The sequence below is a fragment of the Quercus robur genome, chromosome 8 (genome assembly GCF_932294415.1).
Source record: "Quercus robur chromosome 8, dhQueRobu3.1, whole genome shotgun sequence".
NCBI lineage: Eukaryota > Viridiplantae > Streptophyta > Magnoliopsida > Fagales > Fagaceae > Quercus > Quercus robur.
The window spans coordinates 16,581,234-16,595,556 of NC_065541.1; the positions used below are offsets into that span (position 1 = coordinate 16,581,234).

The following is a 14,323-nucleotide window of genomic DNA, read 5'->3' on the forward strand; positions in this document are numbered from 1 at the left end:
TTATTTTATTGTGTTCCTATTTTTCTATTAACGTAATTCAATTATTACTTAAATTCTATGATTTTTTATTAAAAAAAAATTTAGATAATGCAATTCATCTTAATTATTGATATGATTTTTTGATTTGGTGTTTTTAATTGATTATGCTAATTATTTCCTTACTTATGACAATGTTAATTGATTATGCTAAGTATAGGTAAAATTGATTATGCTAATTGATTATGCTAATTGATTATGCTAATTGATTATTCTAATTGATTATGTTAATTGATTACGCTAATTATAGGTAAAATTGATTATGCTAATTATAGGTAAAATTGATTATGCATAATTGATTATTTCCTTACTTATGACAATGTTAATTGATTATGCTAATTATAGGTAAAATTGATTTGGTGTTTTTAATTGATTATGCTAATTATAGGTAAAATTTACATATACATTGCAATCTAGATACTTTATTTTTGTAATTTATGGAATTTATTTTTGGTTATATATGCAAGAAATTTGTCAGCAAGTATAATGGAAAGATTTTTAATTGCCATATATATAAACAAATTAAAATTTTACTACAAAGAGCTTCTTAAAATTTAAAACTTGCCATAATTTTTAAAAATGACTATTTTATTTGTTATTAAATTATATTCTATTATAAAAAATATATTTTTTAATTTATATATAATTTTTTTATTAAGTTATAAATCAGGCATAATACAAGTGTATTAAATATTATTATGTAGAAAATATTTAATGAGGAGTACTACTAATTTAGTGGTAAGACATGCGCAGAATAATGTGTTGCCCAGGTTCGAACCCTACTAAACACAAAATTTTTAGCCAACCACCACATCCACTCACCGGCGACGTAGTTGGGCGGTGGCTTGGGGTTGAGGAAGAAGAGTTTGGGCGACGGCTATGGCTTTCAATATGCCCTCTTCGATTTCCTTAGTGATGAGGGTTTGTGGGTGGCCGTTGTTTTTTTTTTTTTCTCCTCTCCCCTAAAACCCGAGCACCACGCCAACGTAGTTGACGGTTGAAGAAGCCGTTCTGAAAAAACTAAGAACCCCTCACCAAAAAAAAAAAAAAAAAAAAAAACCCAACCGAATAAGAAAAATGGGGGAATCTGAGAATCGAAGCCACCTGGAAAAGACCTTGGAGCCGTTTTACCAAAGAGCTTCTGAATCTGAGGTTGGTTTCTTCTATTTTCATTTCTTTTTTTCTTTTTTTATAAAACTTTTCTTGACTTTTCTCTGCCGTCCGATTACCTCCCTCAAGCCCAAGATCTGTGCAGGGAGCCGTACGTACTGGAGAGAAACGTGGCTGGGTTCTCGAGAAGGCATCTAATCTCAATGGAAGTGTTGGAGTTGAGAGAGCTCCTTCTATCACTCTCGGAATCGATCACTTTCCATAGACTCCCAAGTTTGGAGACCAACGCTGTAATCACCAAAGCCAAGGGCGCCAATGTGTATTCTTGGGACGATCGGAGAGGCTTTTTGTGCTTCGTGAGGCAAAAGAAAGTCTGTATTTTTAGACATGACGGTAATTCCTTGAATTCCTCGTTATCCAGAATTAAAAGCACATAAGCCATTGGAAAACTGTGTTTTGAGTTTAAAACTAGCATTGGTAAAAAAAACCGTGAGGAGTTGTGGTTGTAAAATAGAGTTTTGGGTTTTAAAAATGCTATTTTAATCTCCCAAAACGCCTATCCAAACGGACCAATACCTGACTTAATCTAATTAAATCTGAAAAAAAAAAGTTGTAATATCTTGAAGTTTTTTTCTAACTGGTAGCTGAATGTGCTTTTACATGTTTGTTGTATGGATTTTTTTTTTTTTTTTGGTAATTTGGCTAAGGATGTCTGAAATTGGGAATTGTATGAACTTGTTGGGACTTGGGACTTGTGATCGTAGAAAATAGCATGTTCAGATCACAAAAACAACACAATTTGGCATTTTGTAACTAGTTACTAAATGTAAAACTGTGTTTTTTACATAGTATGGATTAGTTTATGTGTTTTTGTGGTTTGGATGAGGATTGCTGAAATTGTTGTTAACTGCATAACTAGTTTATAAAACAACACAATTTGGCATTTTGTAACTGGTTCCTAAATGTAAAACTTTTCTTTTTATTTTATTTTATTTTATTTTTTTCTGAATATGAGGTTGGCAGAATTCTAATGGGTTTTTCTTTCTCTATATCTGAAGATGTTTTTGATAAGTCACTATTTCTGATTATATGTTTCATGATTCTGGGCTTTATTTACTTTTTTATGGTATGTGTTTTTTTTTTTTTTTTTTTTTTTTTTTTAAATTTTTTATTTTACGACCTTTATGTCTTTGTGTATGCTTATGTGAATGTAGATTAAAGCATGTTTGAGTAGTTTGGAATTAAACTTGCGATTGGTTGGACTCAAACTTGGGCATTTTTTATATGCTCTCTCTTCTTATGTTTTTGTTTTCGAAATTAAAAAAAAAAAGGGTTTGTTTTTATCACATTGTTTCTCATAGAGGTTGTATGTGGTGAGAGATGAATTGCTTGGATTTTTGATGGCTACTGGAAGCCTCATTACAAGAGTACAAAAAAGTATATCTTCTTTTCATTTAGAATTGATTGCAAGTTGAAAATCACATTGTTTGGGTATAAAATTTTATGCCCACAAGAACAATTTGGTTTCCACAAGAGCAAGAATCAGTGAACGCGTTTATAACTTACCCATTTGAAGAAAAAAAAAAGAAGGGTTTGGCTTGGCTCTAGTTCTCACTGGAGGTGACACTAGCTAGCATGACATGTATCCTAAAATGGTCACATGTCGGCCCAACATCCCGTCCAGTGCGGGAGATCACTGGATGGAAGTTTTTCCCTTAAAAAAACTTGCTTGTCAGGAACCTGCTGCAGGTGTCCCAAATGTGTTCCCATTCAACCCAATTTTAAAATTAATTGTATAAAAAAACGATTTCATGTGGCTTTTTTTTTTTTTTTTTTTTTTTTTTTTTTTGCACTTTATATCTTAGATGCAATTCATTTAGTAAAAAAGTATTTATGTTTCTAAAGTAAATAATATAGGTTTGTTTTTCCCCTTTCCAATTTAAGCTGGAATTTTGCTAACTAGCTGGTTTTTATATAATAGGAACGCTTGTCCAGACTAGAAGCTGCCCTTACAAATAAGAAGGGTAGGTCCCAAGGCACTTTACTGAACCAATGTACACTACAACAAGATGTATTTTTAGTGACGAAAATTAGTGAGGAAATATTTTTCGTCGCAAAAAATACAGCTTTAGTGACGAAATATGAATTTCGTCACTAATAGTTAAAAAAATTATAACATTTAGCAACAAAAAATAAATTTCGTTACTATTGAGATCTAAAAAATGGGCACCTGCGGAGGGAAATTTTGGCGGGAGTGTAATTAATCTATAGCGACAAAATATTTCGTCACTAAAAGTTGAAATTTTTAGTGACGAAATATTTCGTCACTGTAGGAATTGATGTGGATAGTATTAGTGACTAAAATTCTTTCGTCGCTATAAGGAAGAATTAGTGACGAAACATATTCGTCACTAAAAATAATAATAGTTTTGCACTTATATATTTTTAGTGACGAAATCTAAATTCGTCACTAAAAGTATACTACAACGACGAAAGTTAAATTTCATCGCTAAAAATGTTAACAAAAAATGGTTTCTTTAGTGACGAAAATAAAATTCGTCGCTAAAAGTTTAACAAATTCTGGGTCCTTTTGTGACGAAACATAAATTTGTCACTAAAAATATGCTACAGCGACGAAATTTAAATTTTGTCGCTAAAAATCTTAACAAAAAAATGGTTTCTTTAGTGACGAAAAAAAAATTCGTCACTAGAAGTAGGAAACAACGACGAAAGCATTTCATCGCTATAAAGTGGTCTTTAGCGACGAAATTATTTCGTCGCTATTGCCCACTTCTAGTGACGAATTTATGTTTCGTCACAAAAAGTGGTCTTTAGCGACGAAAAAATTTCGTCGCTAAAATACCACTATAAATACTCCCAAACAAAGCTCACACCCTCAGCAAAACAAAAAACTGAGAAACTCATGCTAAAAAAAAAAGAGAGAAACCCACGCTCAAAAAAAAAGAAAGAGAGAAACCCATGCTAAAAAAAAAAAACAGAGAGAAACCCAGGTCTCCGTTGACGCCATCTCCGTCTCCGGCCTGAACTTCACCAAAACCCAGGTCTCCGTCGACGCCATCTCCGTCTCCGTCGACGCCATCTCCGAAACCCAGGTCTATTACGACGACGTTAAAGCCGTCGCCGTCGAGATCTATTACGACGACGTTGAAGTCGTCGCCGTTGCCGTTGAAGCCGTCGCCGATGCCGGAGTTCCGCCGTCGTCTCACTGGTTGTTCACCGCTGGTATACATTTCTCTTTCCTGTTTTTTTTGGCTGCTCTTTTTTTTTTCAATTCTCCTTGTGCGTTGTTTTTTTTTTCTTGGCTTGATAGCCAGTTGTGGTGGATTGGGTAGGCTTGGTTGTGGTAAAATGCCCATTGTTGGTTGTTTTTCCAATTCATTGCTCTTTGTATGTAAAATGCAATGCTTTTTGAGAATGCTACATAGCTGTTTGATGAAATGCCTGAGAGGGATATGACCATTAGAGGGGTTGGTTGTTTGGTAGGATTTTAGATGGGTTTGGAATTTCTTGATAATAGTTCTAGTTTATTTTGATGCATTTCTAATAACTTAATCTTTTTGAGTATATTATTATGATGAATCCGTTGATGAGAATTTACTTTGGCACCATATCGTTGTGAGCTAATTGGTGGGAGAACAGGCTGGGCTACTATTATTAACTATTTACTTGGCTCTTCTATAGTGAATGTGGTATATGTAGTGTAGTTAGATGATTAATAAGTGAGCTTGATTGTTTCATATACTTAATGTACATAGAATGTATTATTTTATAACATTGATAATTTTTAAATAGGATCTACTAGCAGAAATATCCGTGGAACAACACGTGGTGTAGCAGTATGGGCACTTGTTGAAAAAAGTGGTAAACTGTTAGTACGTTAGCTGCAGAGTATGATGCTCCTGTTGGGAAGAATGCGTGCAAGCTTGTCAATCAAATTGGTGTACAAGTACGAAGTAATTTGTCAAGTTACAACCTAAAAAATTGGAAAAGTGTTGATGCTGCTACTAAAGATGTGGTGCTTCAAAGTATCGAGGTAAATTTATATTGATAACGTCTAACTCGTCTTTGTTGTCACTAAGCATATTAAATTAATATAATAATAATTTTATAATACATATATACTTTAATTTACAGGATCAGTTTGAGTTAGAAGGAGATTCCAACTTAGTAACGAAAGCAATAAATACAAAATGCGGAAGATTATTGAGTAGCGGCTCTAACAAGTTGTATCAGACTTATAAAAAGCTCGTATAATCTCATGGTGCTGACTATGCAAAAACCCACCCGCCAAAGAATGCCACACTTGCACAGTGGACTGGACTTATTGAAGGGAGATGGACCAATAAGGATTGGCTGGTAAATTATTTATGCGTATATTATTATTATCTAATATTTACTATATTATGTTGTCAAATGATTAGATTAATACTTAGATGAAGTAAATGTATATTGTTTTAGTCATGATCTAATAAATATCTTGAATGTTCTTTATTAGGAAAAATCAAGAATTAACTCTGAAAATAGGAGCAAAACTTCAGGCAAACATAGATGCGGGACAAAGGCACTTGCTGTTAGGGTTGATGAGGAGGTGTGTTTTTTCATTTTCTTAAACCTTAAGTGTATTACATGTTGTGATTAATTAACTATAAATAATTAATACTCGAATGTTACTTAATTAGACAAATAATAATGACGGCCAAGTTCCTGAATTGGCAAAAATCTACAAAGATGTTCATTTCAATCCAAATACAAATAGGTGGATACAGCCTGAGGATGAAGCGACATATGTATGTGTATCATTCCATCCCTATTATTCCATCTTTATCATGTTTGTAAAGTTATAGCATATGTATTATTAATGTTGTGATTGCTTGTTTTTTTCTCTTTCAAATGGTAGGAAAGTATTCTTAAAGTGCAAGAGGATCATTGTCAAGATCCTAATGCAATTCCCCTTACACAAGAGGAGATCTCAAATTTGGTTTTTAAGAAGAAATCCGGTATTGTAAAAGGACTTGGCATGAGACCTTCCTCTTCTCTAGTAACCACTGCCTCATCTAATTCCTCGGTGGAGTATATTCATCGGTTAGAAAGTGAGATAATTGAGCTCAAAGAGGCAAGAGCCAGGGACGAAGAGGAGCGAGTTAAGGAGCAAGAGGCGCGAGCTAAGCAAGATGAGGTCCAAAACAATATTCTTAATTTTTTGAGGAGCAAGGGTTATGATGATGCTTTTACCTATGGAGGTGGTTCATCTTCAAGCTAAATCACTTATTGGTTAGTACTTTATCTTTAAATTAAAACGATTCATTTTTTATGTATCATTTGAAACTAATATTTGTCACGTGATAGATTATTTAATCTTTAGTTTATGATACTGAAGATATAGAAGTGAATTTTCTGTTGGCACTATGTAGAATTATATTTGACTAAAGATTTATATTTAACTGAAGATTTATATTTGTGCAGATTTCTTATTGGTGGATTTAGGGGATTTCCTTTAGGCATTATTTGAAGACATATGAGGGCATCTTCCATTAGTTCTAATTATATTATGGCACATTTTTTGTATTGTTATAAAACATCTTAAGTTATTGTATGTGCTGCAAACAACTATTGTATGTGTTGCAAACACTTATTGTATGGAAGGAGTTTGAATTGGATACTTACTTTAATTTTAACTTGTAGAATGTATGGATTGATTTTTTATAAATGTGTTGTTGAAATAAATATGTTAATCAAATGTGAGGTTTTAATAATATAATGACAGGTTACAGGTTAATATCAACGCTATGAAAATAATAAAAATAGAAAATAAGTTTTAGTGACGAATTTTTTCGTCACAAATATGGCAACAAAAAATTGTTTTAGTGATGAAATATTTCGTCACTAAATGCAGCGGAATTTTGTAAGAAATGGTTTTAATGACGAAAATTTTCGTCACTATATGTGTCTGAATTTTCTTAAAAATAGTTTTAGTGACGAAAATTTTCGTCACTATATGTGTCTGAATTTTCTTAAAAATAGTTTTAGTGACGAATTTTTTCGTCACTAAATGTACCCGAAAATAGTTTTAATGACGAAATATTTCGTCACTAAATATGATTTAATAAACTGAAATAGTTTTAGTGACGAAAATATTTCGTCACTAAATACTGTTTTTAGCAAGGAAAACATTTAGCGATGAAACGTTTTCGTCGCTAAAAGTTTTATTTTTTTAAAACAAATCGGACTATTAGTGACGAAAAATTTCGTCGCTAGGACTTTTAGCGACGGGGCTACAGCGACGAAACGAATTTCGTCACTAAAAGTCCAATTTCGTCACTAAAGGTTCTTAGTGACGAAAAACAGGACTTTTAGTGACGAATTTTTTCGTCACTAAAAATACATTTTCTTGTAGTGGTAATTTCCAAGCTACAAAATTTGGTCCTAACTTTTTTTTATCTATGTGTCCATACTTGTTCAGGTGCTAAAAATGAGGACCATTTGAAATTGATAAGTGAACTTCTGTCAAAGCTTGAAGAGGCTAATGCAGAGCTGGTTTTAGAACGAGCAAAGGTTCTACCAATTTCTATTGTGTTCTCTTCAAATTGACATAGCACTAAAATATAAAACACTTGAATAATGTTTTCTACATACGCTCTCTTTGTTTCGAAGTAAAATATTTTTGGTAAAACATTTTATCAGCTTGGTTATCAAATGAGTGTAACGTATTTAAAGAACTTTGGTGGTAGGGATCAAATTTGTACTTGGTATACCACTTGTGTTCTCAAAAAGACCACCATTCTAATTCTTGATTATATGCACTTCAAAGCTTCTTTTTTTTTTTTTTTTTTTTTTTTTTTTCTTTCGATTATCAATATCCATGTATAGCCCAATTTGTTTTTATTCCAAATAAAGTGGTGGAAGTTTGTCTACTAAAGTCCTGCCTAATCTTTTTGGTTAGCCAATAACTAAACTTGAAATTGTTTTGTAAATGTGCATTCCTTCAATTATCTGTAACCAAGACAAAGATATGATTGCTAGATGTCAAACCTTAGTATTATGTTTAATGCTTATAAGTGTTTTCCTACTTCATGCTTTTCAGATTAGTATAATAATGTGTTTTCCTAGCTCATATTCTATAGTACCAACAAATTTTTTATTTTTGTTTTTATAGTACCCACTTATATCTTAACCATGAGATGATAACTAATTTATTGCTTGGCATAGTTTGGTTACTTGTTACAGTACAACACACAAGTATCTCCACTTAAGTTACAATGTTAATGCCATGTGTTGCGGTATGGTTACAGGAAGTATATTGCAAGAGACCAAAACAATCAAATATGCAAATTGCAAGCATCCATCAAATCATAAACCGGAAAAATAGAATGACTTCTTATGATAGACATCCAATCTAATAGTGTTTTAAAGAAGAAAAGTTATAAGTTGGCTATTGTCTTTTCAGAGTCTTCAAAACACCGGTTGTTTCTCTCCTACCAAATGCACCACATCAAACAATGACTTCTAAAAGATTGTTCAGTAACTGGATTGGTTATATGATAAGAAAATTTAGAAAAAAAATATAAAATAAAAGTAATAATCACAACGTAATAAGTGTCATTTTTAAAAAATATGAGAGAGTTTTTGACATTTTCCAAAACCTCAAGGGAGGGTGATTCCTCTTAGCCATTTTCTTTTCTATTTTCTGTTAAATGGTTTTTTTTCCCCAACATGCATTTTATACCCCAAATTTCATATATTTTACTCTATAAAGAGTAAAGAAATTATAAAATGGCTCCATTTTTGTAATTTTTTTTATTGAATTGAAATTGTTAGAATTATGGTTAAATAATTAAATTCACTATTTCTTTATAGCTTATACTTTTAGAACAATTAGTAACTTATCATAGTATTAGAGCAGAAGATCCTAAATTTGATCCCTGTCTCTACCTCCCATTTAAAATGTTAAAAATCTCATATGTTGGGCTCCACTTATTAAGGGAGAGTTTAGGCCAAGGGGAAGTGTTAGAATTATGGTTAAATAATTAAATTCACAATTTCCTAATAATTTAAACTTTTGGGACAATTGGTAACTTATTAGAAATTATTATCATTCTATTTAGCTTTGTTTTGGTTTTCTTTTCTTTTTTTTTTTTTTTTTTTTTTTGAAAACTCCCCTTTATTTTAGTCAAAATCTCTTAACACATAAATGTTTCCTCTCTCTCTCTCTTCCTTCTAACAAAATGCCAAGTTGTAAATGAATACATTACATTTCTGGAAAACAATTCATTAAGATTCCAGTTTATTACTTTAGGTTATAATTTGAGTTTATAATATTTGCACATGTTTAGACATTGTTGTCTTCACTTATGTAGGCTTCCTTTTAGTGCCTTGTGGGCCATATACAAACTTGGCACCCTGAGGCCAATTTTCACTTTTAACAACATTAGGTGTGTAACACACACGCGCACATGCCAGCTTGTATGAGTTGTATCTATACATAGATTCTTGCGCGCAAGTATACAAAATTGTATGCATAAGGTGCATCTTGCATACAAGAAAAGTATGATTATATGATTTAGGATTGAGGCAAAGTGCTAAGTCCAACATGAATGATTGAAATGCCAAAATGAGTTGAGTAGGCTACTGTCAGCATGCCTATCTAATGGTTAGCTTTATGGATCAGCTTAAAAAGAACTAGTTGGACATGTTTACCTATTATATCAACATACAAGAACTAACATTTAAAATGATTGTACTTTTATTCCTATTCTGAAATCTCTATAATGCTCATGAAAAGTTATTCTTGGTGCTTTATTTTTTTAGCCCACACAACAGCAAACAAGATACTGGAAGTCTCCGTATGCTCCAGTAGGTGGTGAAGGTGTGCCTAACTGTTAAAACATTTATTGTTGAATACTTGCTTACAGCTATTCTTTACCGTATTATATTTTCTCACAAGGGAACTAAAATTAACTCCTGTTCTTTTTTTTGTAGATGGAGGAAGTGCTGCATCTGAGGATGGGACTACCAATGTATGAGACGCTGCTGTTGGCTCTTTACTCTTGTGAGAACTGCTAATTGTTATTCGGATACCTACATAGGTAATGAGTACTTTTCTGTTGTTTTCCGAAATAAAGTCTGGTGAAAATGTTTTGTTGTTAGCTAAAGGAACAAACTATAATTATAATGCAATTGAGATTTAAGAAGCTTCAGTTTCTGCTGTTCCATATGTTTTTCTGTGTGGGACATCGCTGCTCATTTTATGATAAATGTAAATAAAAAGGCTTATGTATGACTAGCAAAATAATTTTTCTGCTGTTTATTATTATAGGTATCTGTTTGTATTGTTGAAACTATACATGTCCTTTGTATTTTACTTGGGAAATGACAATTGTCTCCAATTAACTCTAGCTCAAATGGTATAAGAATAAGGTGAAGGATGAGATTGTGAGTTCGAGACTCATGGGTGCACAAGTAACTGGCTAATGAAAAAAAAGAATTGACAATTGTCTCTTTTAAATTTAATAACAAAAATATTTACATATTGTTTCCATATAGACAAAATTGTTAAAGATCATTGATGTGTTTGTCATTGGCATGAAGTTTCAAGCTTTGATGCCTTTTTCTCGACCTTGTTTGTAAGTCAGATTGTTTAATTCTCACTCTTAGTTTGGTTTCATAATTGAGCCAAGTCTTTCTTTTGAACGTGGCCGATCCTAGGTACAAATGGCTACATTTTAACTTTGTTTGAGTATGTAATATGCTATGCACGTTTAATATAATATCCATAATTCATTTTTCAGTCAAAACACTCTGTAACTCCAACACCCATGAATAAAATCTCTCATCTCCACCTTTGAAAGTGAGACCAAAAGTATTGGACAAGCTTAAAATCTGAAGTTTCTTTTCCCTTATTTCCTCAAGGTAATTTATTTTGTTGCCTAAACCAGTCTTGGGCTGCTTGAAATGGTTGGAATTCTAAATGATTACAACAACAACCAAGCCCTAATCCTAAATTTTTTGGGTTTGGTTTTAGATCTGTAACAGTTTGTTAGAATCTGTCACAAGTATTCTTTTCCACTATTCTATTCTATTTGTAAACTGAAATCATACTTCTTATTAGGCGTAAATGCACTTTTAGTCCTTACATTTTGACCTTTTTCCATTTTAGTCCCTACATTTTATTTTTTCCACTTTTAGTCCCTAAAACCAATTTACGCTTTCCGTTTTAGTCCTTGAAGCACTATTCCGTCAGCTAACTAACGGAGAAACTGACTTGAGCATTAAAATATTATTAAAAAAATTATTTAACATTTTTTAAATGCCAAAATTATAAATAATTAATTAATTACTCAATTTTAATTAAAATAAAAAAACAAACAAACAAAATTATTTTCTTTCCAACAAAAAAATTTACTTTCTTTTAATTAAAAAGAATTTTTTTTTTCCAAATTTTTTTTTTTCAGAAGAACATATTCTTTTTTTGATGAACTCAGAAGATCATATTCATGTTCTTTATGTTGTTTCCCGTATATGATTCATATTCTTACCAAACACAAACTCAAATTTAAACATTACCACAAGATCACAAACACAAACGCAAAGAACACAATAACAAACATAAACCAATTAAAAAGAGTAATTAAAAATTTTTCTTTTTTTTTCTTTTCATTATTTTCGGAAGAACAAAGTTACATGTTCTTCATGTTCTTCGGGAAAGAACATGAAGGTTGCCCAGAAAATTAAACATGCAAAAATTCACATGCAAAAATTCATTCAAAATCCCTTTCCTCCACTGAATCCTCCAACAAATCAAACCCATAAACCCAGAAAAATAATAAATTCCACATGAAAAAAAACAAACCCAGAAATTTAAAGTAAACACAGCAGCAACCTGAAACCACCAAACCCAATCAAATCTCATCTGCCCCTCTTTTCACTCTCATCCACTTCTCTTTTTTCTCTCTAGACCATTCCCCTAAATCAAATCTCTCTATCTCTCTCTCTCTCTCCAAACCCAATCACTCTCTCTCTGTGGTGAGACCCAAATTCCCAATTGATCCGCAAATGCCACCTCTGAACAACAAATCGATGATGATGAACACCAGGCCAAGAAGAATCGGCGGCGACTCCGACGAATCGGAGACGCCATCGAACAATCTCTGGGTCGGTAACCTAGCCAGCGACGTTGCGGACACAGATCTCATGGATCTCTTTGCCCAGTACGGTGCGCTCGATAGCGTCACCTCTTACTCTTCTCGCAGCTACGCTTTCGTCTTCTTCAAGCGAATCGAAGTCGCTAAGGCCGCCAAGGATACCTTACAAGATGTCGATCTCCATGGCCACCCTATCAAGAGCGAATTGGACTCCGAGGCAGGGACTAGATCGGGCGAGGCCGAGGTGGAGGAGGAGGAGTCAGGTTCAAAGATCGGGCGCCAGGAGCCAGGGTCAAGCTCGTCCTCGGACTTGTGAGGTGAGAGGGACTCAAAGCCGAACTCGTCCCACTCGGACGAGTCATGGGGAGTGGTAGGATCGGGGGGCGAGTCGTCGGAGGAGGATGAAGTGGCGTCTTTGAGATCGTTTTGAGAGAGAATGAAGACGAAAGGGCGAGCGGTGAGTGAGAGAGGGTAGAGAGAGAGTATGAGGTTTTGGTTGCTGGGTTTCTATTCTTTTGCTGGGTTTCATGTTTTGCTGGGTTTCATGTTCTTTGATTCGGTGGGTTTCTATTCTTTGTGTTTGTGTTTGTGATCTTGTGGTAATGTTTAAATTTGAGTTTGTGTTTGGTAAGAATATGAATCATATACGGGAAACAACATAAAGAACATGAATATGATCTTCTGAGTTCATCAAAAAAAGAATATGTTCTTCTGAAAAAAAAAAATTTGGAAAAAAAATTTATTTTTAATTAAAAGAAAGTAAATTTTTTTGTTGGAAAGAAAATAATTTTGTTTGTTTGTTTTTTTTATTTTAATTAAAATTGAGTAATTAATTAATTATTTATAATTTTGGCATTTAAAAAATGTTAAATAATTTTTTTAATAATATTTTAATGCTCAAGTCAGTTTCTCCGTTAGTTAGCTGACGGAATAGTGCTTCAAGGACTAAAACGGAAAGCGTAAATTGGTTTTAGGGACTAAAAGTGGAAAAAATAAAATGTAGGTGTAAGGTTGAATATCTAATTGGCTTTATTCCGTGCCAAATTTGCTTGTAATTCAGCATTTAGTAACCCTGTATTTAGGTGGGATTGTTGTAAGGGTAGTGAGTGAGATAGTGTGAAGATTGCTCAAGAGTGTGCAAGAAAACAAAGTGTCGCGGCTGGGACTCGCGGGTGGACTCGCGACTTCAACCCGCCAGAAGATGCACACGTGCCAAGCATGCTGGAAGATGAACAGTCATGCTAGCTGGAGCACTACAGGACAAAACAGGACAACTGGCCATATGGTTAACTCGCGACTGGAACTCGCGACTTAGTCAAGCCGCGAGGTCAAGCCGCGAGCCACCCCTGTTTTGGAAAAACCTGACGTTTCGCATTCCTCTTCACTCCAGTATAAATACCCTTTTAACCCACGATTGAAAGAGAGCTTCCAGAGAGAATTTTGAGAGAGAAACCCTAAAGAAAAAACAGATTGTTTCACCCACAATCTCTACCTTAGAGTCTCATCAAATTCCCTCACTCTCTTCCTCTCCATTGTCAAATCCTTGAGAGGCATTATACCAAACCTGGTTCTCACCATTATCATCTCTGTGAGACAGACGTTTGGAGTTCTGGGAAGCAGTTAGGAAGGAGCCAATCTTTATTGGTTGATACTACGGTGTAGTAGCGGAATCCGGAAAGCTAGAAAAGAAAAAGGTTCGGCGCAACCTCGTTGGAGCAAGAAGCTTGGAGGGCTTAGGTGCATTGGGTAGATTAGGCTTGGAGGGTCTATTGCTGTCCTTGTATCCCTACTGTATTTTCTAGTGGATTGATTACCGCTTGGAGGGCGGCGGAGAGGTTTTTCGCCGAGGTCTTCGGTTTCCTCTTCGATAACATATTTGGTGTTATCTCTGTGTTTGCATCTTCCTTCCTCTCTATCTCTGCCTTTACATTATCTGCTGTGGTTTATTTTGTTGTGGCTTAGATAGTTGTTTAATCAATTCCATATTAAAGCATATGTTAAGTTTCCGCACACTAGTT

The 14,323-nt window shown here is 33.7% G+C and overlaps 2 long non-coding RNA genes across 2 annotated transcripts; both read left to right on the forward strand.

Annotated features, from left to right (window-relative positions):
• The first annotated feature begins 1,062 nt into the window (after positions 1–1,062).
• Positions 1,063–7,725, forward strand: LOC126694805 (uncharacterized). Its single transcript, XR_007645883.1, has 3 exons — positions 1,063–1,188; positions 3,128–3,170; positions 7,628–7,725. It is a non-coding gene; the product is annotated as an uncharacterized LOC126694805 (long non-coding RNA).
• A 2,244-nt stretch (positions 7,726–9,969) lies between these two features.
• Positions 9,970–10,558, forward strand: LOC126694806 (uncharacterized). The gene is made up of 2 exons (XR_007645884.1): positions 9,970–10,030; positions 10,144–10,558. It is a non-coding gene; the product is annotated as an uncharacterized LOC126694806 (long non-coding RNA).
• The last annotated feature ends 3,765 nt before the right edge of the window (positions 10,559–14,323 follow it).